Source organism: Rhea americana, unplaced genomic scaffold (genome assembly GCF_003343005.1).
Source record: "Rhea americana isolate MKP2758 unplaced genomic scaffold, rheAme1 scaffold_169, whole genome shotgun sequence".
NCBI classification, from domain to species: Eukaryota; Metazoa; Chordata; class Aves; order Rheiformes; family Rheidae; genus Rhea; species Rhea americana.
Window position 1 is genome coordinate 1,055,465 of NW_028185805.1, and position 9,127 is coordinate 1,064,591.

The window sequence follows — 9,127 nt, forward strand, 5'->3', positions numbered from 1 at the left end:
CAATAGAAATATTTTACCCCCCAAAAATGCAGTTCATTCCTTTGATTTTGTTTCCGTTAGGAACTTCTTTAGCTACTCACAATTTAGAAACTTTCTTAATTTGCATTGTACTGCATTATTGGTGCAGTACAGTCAACATGAATGGAATTCTTGTGGAAGATTTGTTTAAAACCATTTATTTTTAAATGTAATCTTGAGATAAGATACGCACGTTTGTGTGTGTTTCAATATATTTGTGTATGTGTGTGCATACGCATGCACACACTCACATGCATGTGCACTCTTTGCACACTCAATTATCTATATATTAGAAATAGATTTAAGTTTCAGAAATCAGTCTAGATCCAAATTTGAACCTTCTTAAGTTTCAGAGGTATTTAGATCTAAAGTTGTTGTTCAGCACAATAAAAAACAATGCTATTCAAAATTAAAATTCCATTTAAAGCTCAAACACTTCTCACTGCTAACCTTTCCCTGAGTGGAAATGACATTTGAGCTTTGCAGCTCAAACAAGGTCATATGAAAAACACAGAAACATTATGTCTCTACCAAGRTAACTTAGCAAGATGGCATTCAAATTAGCAACTAGAATTTCTGCTATTGTAAATCAGCATATTTCTACTAAGATTGCTACTGTATGAGAACCAATATATCATGTAAAGAGACACAACAATCTCAAAATCACATTTGTAACCTTTGTTATGGAAAGTCAATACAGAAAAAAAGACTTTACTCTTTTGATTTGATTTCTTTATGCATTTGWCAGGAATTTCACTGCTTCCTGCCTGTAATCAATGAATCTCATTTGTGTAGGTTTTTCACACAGTAACAAAAGACTGTGTAACGTGGATATATATGAAGTATCAAAAATATTGGTGAAAAAGTCAGCAATAGGAAGAAGGGAGCTAAGGAACATGTGCTATATTAGAGATGTGTTTTGTTTTGARACTGACCACATTGCAACTTGAATTTGCCCCTTTCTTCTCAGCCTCAATATAGATTTATTATGCGAACATGTTAAAACACAGTTGTATTTAAAGGCCTATAGAAGGTAATAGATCCTTGCAAAGATATACTGTACAAGGTTCACAAGAAAATTGTTTAAATACAATCCTAATAAATACCTCTAAAAAAAAAAAAAAAAAAAAGAGAGAGAGAGAGAGAAGCCTAAATTTTTGATTGTGTGGAGGAGATGCCCGTAAATCCATACGTAGGCTAGACCTGTCCCAGAAACCTCCCTTAGGTTGCCCAGCACTGGAGACTGGTTGTCTCTAGGACCACCTCCATGGTACAGGTCACCAGGAAAGATGGCACAGAACCCCCTGGCTATATCCCCTGGGGGAGCACTGGATAAATGTCATGATGTCCTGCCCTCACTGCACTCCCACAGCCCAGTCTGATGCCAGGCGGTTGCTGGTCACGCGGGTAAAAGCGCTACACATTCCTCCAGCCCCAGCTCGGGACAGGGGCACAAGAACAGGACTTCCCTCTGGCTCCAGTTCYTTGAGGCTTAACTTAGGAGCAATAACATCTCTTAACCCTGTAAATTTGGAATAGATCTGTCAATATTTTTTGTTATTGTTCTTGTCCAGTGCAGATCTCTTTTATTCCCTTTATGGCATCAATATGCTTTCTGCACTGAAGAATGAAGATGACACCTATGTAGTCAATAGTGGGAAGCTGCTGCAGTTTCAAAATTAGGCGTTTACGGCAGAGTGTGCTCAATTTAAGCACAGTGACTACTTCTATCTACCAACCGTAGCCAAGATCTGGGCAGCCCTGAATAGCAGGCAAACTGCTATTTCACACAAACTGCTCCTCACACTCTTGAATATAGATGCAATAGTAGCCACGATGCTTATGTTGGGCTCATACACCGATTGGTGTGAAGGCCAGCTCTCTGTTTCTATCTGTTTAATTTGCAGATTACCACAAGGAACTTCAATAATTTGTACTTGAATAATAAATACATAAAYAAACTGGCCTGAATAACACTCCTGGGAAATCAGCAGTGGATTGCCAGATGTATTTCTTACCAAGACGAAAAAGAAAAAGAGAGAAGATGAATAACTGGGAAAGAATTATGCTCTAGATCTTCCTTGGTCATGGCATATTGACAGAATAAGAAGTGCTAGACTGTGGGCTATTTGGAGATTAATTTGTCAGTCAATGCACAACTTCCCCAAAGTCTGGGTTCTGTATTTGRTTAATACTATTAGAGCGCAAAAAGACTGTTAGGAAACTGAAAGATGAAAATGATATCTGAAATTAGTATTTCTGACTGTTTTTTCCTCCTCCAGGTTATTTCTACAAATCAGACGCTGTGCATTCTTATCTTGTTCTCAAATCAAATAATTTCAGTGAGCAACACAGCAGGGTTTGAAAGAGGAATCTCCAGTGGTCTGCGCCTCAGAGCTGAGGTTTATTTTCTCCCTCCTTAACTTTGAGGCAGCTTCATTAACTTGGACTTAGATTCCAGCCTTAACTCCTGTTGTGGAGAGGGAAAAAAAAAGGATGAAAGAAAATCTCAATATGATCCAGCCAGACCTTGAAAAATTAGACCCACAGAAAAAAGAATACAATCGGAACTTGTAAAGACATTTTTTTTATTGGCCTCGTAATTTCCTCACTAAACACGCTTTTAGCAACATACCCCTCTCAGAATCTTAATCATCCRGCAGCCCCTCATAATAGTCCCATTCATGGCTGTGCAGAGCAAAAGCACTGTGATATAGCAAACACAGGAACTCAGAAGATACAGCATGTTCCCAAGGAAGGGCTGCACACCCACAGATAGTTGGCAGAGGGAATTTGCTACTTGGAGAATATAATGTAACACAAATATGTGGATTTTTTTCTTTCTTTCTTTCCTTTCTTTTTTTTTTTCCTAAAGCAAGGAAGAGGAGATGCTGCGCCTGAGTTGTGTGTATTGAAAAAGCACTCTGATATACAGTTCTGAATAAAAGCAGAATATTATAGGCTCTCCATCTCTCTCCTCCGCCATTTCCATCTGTTCACTGACTACCATAAATTAATGTGACGTGATATATTGTAAGGGCTGGAGACATTTTATGAGCTTTTGAAATCTTTTCCAATAGGAAATGTGAGGCATCACTTACTGTTCGGGCTTTTTTGGTTTTGTTTGCTTGGAAATGAAATACAAGCTGAAAATATTTCAGCTGAAGAGAAACAAAGAATAACCAGTTGGTCAGCATCCTTGAGAACTGGACATTTTCAGTGATCCAAGTACAGATTTCTGCTGTTTTCTTCTTAATCGGGGGGAAAAAAAGAACGAAAGGAAGAAAGGAAGAAAGAAAGAAAGTCAGAAAGACAGAAAGAAGGAAAAGAAAAGAAAGGAAGAGGAAGAAAGAAGAGAGAAAGAGAAAGGAAGAAAAAAGGAAATAAAGAGAAAGAAAAGTAAGCAAGAAAGAATGAGAGAAAGAGGAAGGAAGAAAGGAAGGAAGGAAGAAAGAGGAAGAAAAAAGAAAGAGAGAAAGAGGAAGGAAGAAAGGAAGGAACAAAGGAGATACTATTACACTAGGATAAAAATAATTGCAAAGGTTTTGCAGGCTACTAGCTCTGAGATTCTGTTACTTCTGAAGGCCTCCATTGAGTTATGTTCTCCAGGTATCTTTGCAATCAGATTTGTGTCTTAAATTCACATTCTGACTTTGTCTGAACAAAAAAGGAAAAAAAAAATTCTAAACAAAACTATATCATTCAAAATACAGCACAGAAAATTATATTCAGTCATTTACATTACATAGAAATCTTGCCAAGAAAAGCTGTAACTACTAAAACAAGCAATACAATAATTTAACCCCAAAAAACACTATTCAGAGGAAATATCAATTCCATATCTCTCTGACTGTTTAATTAATACATTTCGTATTCTAATAGAAATGTGCCATTTACTTCAGGCTCTGCTGCCCCAGGTTTACTCATTTAATATTGACTAATCCTCTGGATRGTTTTATAATGACATACTAATTTTTATTTTAGCAAGAAGTGGTATACTCCCTCCAGAACTAGTAGGCTAGCCGAACACCACGTTACCTTCTTAGCTAGGAAATACAACGGTAAAATAAAACTCACCCCCAAGAGAATGGTAAGGTACATGAAAAAACAGTTGAAAACCCTTATTTAGGACCCTGGCAAGATCAAAGCAAAGTTTACCTATGGTCCAAATCCATCCAGCCTAAAATCTACTTTTTGATTATAACCTAGAGTATGTAGTATGTACAAATTTGATGCAGATTAATTTACATGCAAGTAATAGCTAGATTAAAAAGAAAAGTATTGCGACCTGGAAGGATTTTATTGATTACACATAGCTGAACACTTTTGGTTAGAACCACACTTGGAGCAATAAGGGCAAGAGAAAACCTTATTGAATATGTTTTAGGGACAGGACTTCTTCCCAGAGTCCCACTTTTATCCACCAGGAAGGCCATCTCAGAGAGGACCAAARGCCAAGAACATTCCATGGGTATCCCACAGCACTGCAGTCACCTTCAAGCTGCTTGTGCTCCAGTAACCTTATCACATGGATAGGTACCAACCCACCATCATACTGGCACCTCCCAAGAAAAAACAAAGGAAGATAAGAGAAAGAAATTGAGCCACTTTCTTTCCTTGGAAAGATGGCTCCTCCAGAAGAGAGTGAACAGATCACTGCATGCCACACTACCTAACTGCACCTGTCCTATACTGATACGGTAGCATCAGTCTCCACATTTCATGAGTAATAAATGTATGTGCTAAAGGAAGTGGATGCTAGAGAGGATAGACTGAAGGAAAGCATAAGATAATCATAAGATAAACCTAAGACTTGCAGTTACCAACTGAAGCCCAGAGTTTTGCATCACTAGGCAGGAAGAACAAATTGACCTCTTCACAGAAGTGGTGCACTGAAGATATTTAATGAATTGCTTCAGAAACAGAATCAGTTCTAAACTGAACATAGGTATCTCAGGGAGAAAAAAGACGGATAAAAGCACTGTGCAAACTGCTGACAGCACTACCTATGTGAGAGACAATCAAGGTACTTAACGTTTTAAAACACATGCCCTGCATAATAACCAATGCTGCAGAATCCTCAGTCGCTCTTCCAAGCACTGAAAGAAGAGGAACTTTGCTATACTAGGGTCATAAAACATATATCTTCTTGCATAAATGTATGTGTTCTGAGCTGCAGAAATGTTAGCTTATTTGCTTCATCTATCTTGAGGCCATTTTCCACCTCAAGAGCTGAGGGGAAAGGGAGAAGGGGGTACCATGCTATTGATTTTCTACAAACACATTTAACCTTTAATACCTGCAGTCAGCATTTTCAGTGTTAATACCAAAAGCAAATGAACTAACTGCAGGAATAACTGCAAGTACAGACCGCTTGCCCCTGCTATTAGGCTCAGGAAATTTAAGGCTCCTCTCTCAGCTCAGGGGTTAATTTATTTTAATGGCCATACCTGTAAGGATGTGGATTGAAGGAGAGAAAGGAGAAGGATCTCTACAAGTTCAACAGCATGTCCTGCAAAAGTTACAAGTAGCTGCTATGTAATTCTCCTAAACCACTGGTTCTTAGTCAAGTAATGACACTCACCATCTTGAATATATACAATTCTTGTAATATATATTTTCTTTAATGAGTTCTGTGCTGTATCATAGGAAAAATGTTCAGGCTGTTGATGATGAGGAAGCAATCACCGCCCAGCTACCAGGCCCTAACAGAGCTGCTGGAGCAGGGGCAGGTGCTTTGGAAGAGTCAGTAGCTTAAACAACCAGTAATGGCTTGCATAGCCCTTCATTTCCAGGTCACCAGGTTGAGTTCAGAAGCAGGAAAAAAGTCAGCTTCACCTAACTGTCACCTGGTGCCTACATGAAGTGAGGCATTTGTCTCAGTCCAGCTCCTCCAGAGCAGCTGCTTGCTCTCACTGCAAACACAAACTGGCTCCCTCGATGATAGGCTCTGTAGAAAAGCATGGCAGCAAATGGACGTACAGCTTGAACTATTCCCTGACTCCTGCAAGCTTGACTTATGTCAGGCAGGTGATGTGTCATCCTCACAGTAAATTACAATTGTCTTGAACTTCTGATGAACTTACCTACACTCTGTCCACTAGTGTAGCTCCACTGAGTGCACTTCACGCTCCCCTCTATTGCAGCCACTAGCTGTAAAAGGAAACTAAACAAGTAGAAAAATAAAATCTCTCTGTGTCCTATGCATACACATGCACACGTCCCAGAAAAGGAGAGCAGTGTTCAGTCCTGAAGCAACTGTAGGGTTCCATACAATAACTTGCAGCTGAGCAAGCAATGAGCTTTTCCGCTACTACATAGGAGATGGAGGACTTCCCATTCCACTTTGGCAGAGCACTTACTCCCTTCCAGCTTGGCAGTAGGTATTAGGCCTTAGTAWCATGGACTTATGACTGAGTTTCCTAAAATGTAGTAGTTGCAATTCTTTGTTATTTTCTCCTCTAACACACAGTTTGGGCTTGCAGTATTAAGACAGCTTGAGTTTACATATAGAGGGAATACAAATAGTTTTTCTACAAAAAAGTGGTGAAAATACACCATTCAAAGGAGTTCTGTGGCTTATAGGATTTATGGTCTAACATTTAGGATGAACAGTGCAATTCTTTTCTGATATTGCCGTTATGAATAATGTGGCCAGGCTAAACTGACACCAATAAACTCTTAATATATCACCACATATATACACTATATAAGAGAAAGCCATCCATTAGTGAGGCGGGCACTGAAAACTCTTGTGACGAGAGTTCCCCTGCGCAGCGGATGGGCAGCTTCACAGCAGCTGTTCAGAGCCACTTTACAACTTCCTGAGTGCAGCAGAAGCTGGGCTGCAGGCCAACAGTTTGGGAAACGGCTGGCAGAGAAGACTATGACCATGGATTTGTAGATTACATGAGTCTCCAGGAAAAAGAATCTGGTTTTGAGAGTACCTGCCACCCTCTGGGGTGGCAGTAACATGCCCACAATGCATCTTTAGCATTTGTTTCAGCCCACCTCTCTCTCTTACAGTTCCTTTTRCAAAGCTAAATTACAAAGACTCTATGTAAATCAGACAATCACTGGTTGCTTTAGCTACTTGCATAGCTCCTGGTGACACCAGCAGCCTGTGTGGACCACCAGAACTGTTCAAACCTGACTAATAGCAGCAGCCATACCATTAGCAGAGATGCAATCCAGTTGCCCAAAGAAAGATCCCTGACACAGCAACTCGTGCRGATGGCGCTCCCAGCTCTCAGCAGACACACACCATGGTGGAGCAGGAGTGAAAGCACAAGAGCCTTTCTGCGACCATGACCTCTGTGACAGAGGGAGAGCTGATGACCTCCAAAAGCAGGTCTGCTTACTCAGAGCAGGGCAAAACCAAAAGCAATGAGAGCGTCTACCAGTAATACTGTCTGCTTCCTAGCCAAAAGCCTCCACCCATTCTTGTTAATGGCTCACAAGCGATGCTTCCTGCACATCCTRTGGCTAGTCTGCCTGGCCTCCATTTGTCCTGCTTCACACCACTTTTGTTTGATGAACACTTTGACCCTGGAGAGTTATATGGATATCTGRTAATACCAGGCCTTACATTTGTTCCACGCTAGGATCCTAACACCATCTTACTAAGTTATATCGCCTTTCTTTAAGGAAATATGTAACTTTGTTTCTGGATTTCCCTTTCCTCCAAGTATTTAGGCATGCAGAATAGTCCTGTAAATCTATCGCTCTGCTGTGGCCCAAAGACAGTCCTGACATGGAAGTTTAACTTGAACATTTTGCAGTTGATGACAATAACAAACCTTGGCCTGCCTGAAGCCTTTGAAAGCCCAGAAACCAATGCAAATTAAAGTTCAAGGAGCCTAGAAAAAAAAAACAAAAAAACAAAAAAACAAAAAAAACCACTTCTTTAGCTTCAGGCTTTCAACCAAGCAAAAAAGAGTTAAAAATATTTAAAACAGCAGTTCAGTCATTTACTCTCCCAGTATTAATGAATGTCTTCTGCATGTTTCCCCAGATAAGGCTGTGATTCATGTAGCAAGCAAACCCCAGAAGCTTAAAAGGTCAAAAAGATGGCAACAAAGAATTTTTTTAATATTACCTAGAATCCACTCTGTTCCTTYGCCTATTTTAGTATCAGTAAATAACTCTTTAAGTTTTCTGACCTAAGCAGTTCCATTTGAGAAGTTTCCCAGCCTGGATGTTTCTAAAATGTTACCAAATGATTAAACACAAATCCTCAAATGAAGAGAGCAGGTTTTATTAAATAACCCAGAGCAGTGCTGTCTGCCCACACTTATGCCCATGTCTGGCTGCTGGCTGATAAACGCCTTGGCTTTAAGATATTACTTATTAGCATGCCTGTATATTTCCACCTCACACAGTCACCCAAGGGTGATTGCTATCTGTTAATTGAATTCCGTGCCAGCAGCTGTGTCTTTGTGTGCCTGCCATTATAATTTTGAGGATTGTGACTTCATTTCCTATTTACAAGTTGCAGCGATAAAAAATATTTATTTATATATAAATAAATACAGTATTTTTGTACCTTTATAGTAGAGGGTGGGTGGAACTCAAATTTGAAATGCACAGGTGTTTCTGTTCTGCATTTCTGCTTTTTTCTCTTTTTCTAAAGGCATTTTGATTTTCACCTGAAACAGAGCTAGCCTGGGGCGAAGATAGGAGAGAGAGTCAGAGGAACAAGCTGAGAGTTTTAAATTTAGAGCAGAGGAAGTTGGTGCTGTAGAAATGCTTAGGACACCATCTTCCAAGCACTGAACTCTTGCAGAGTTCATTCTCATTCTCACATTGAACKCCAGATTAATGATTTGCACATCTACACCATGTTCTGCTCAAGCATCTCAGAGCTGTTTACTGTTTTGGCCTTCATAACAGGCCTATCAATGGTTTTCTGAATGCTTCTTCCATTCCTTTAGATAAGAAAATGTAATATGTAGCTCTCCCAAGAGCGCACTGAGGGATTGAGTTAGGACCAGGAAAAGACACCAGGAGAAGTCATGTGATCCAGTGGAAATCTGAGTGAAGGCCGATGTCTCTGACTCTTAGGCCTATATCTTAGCAACTAAAATCCACATCTTCATTAGCTTTTGCT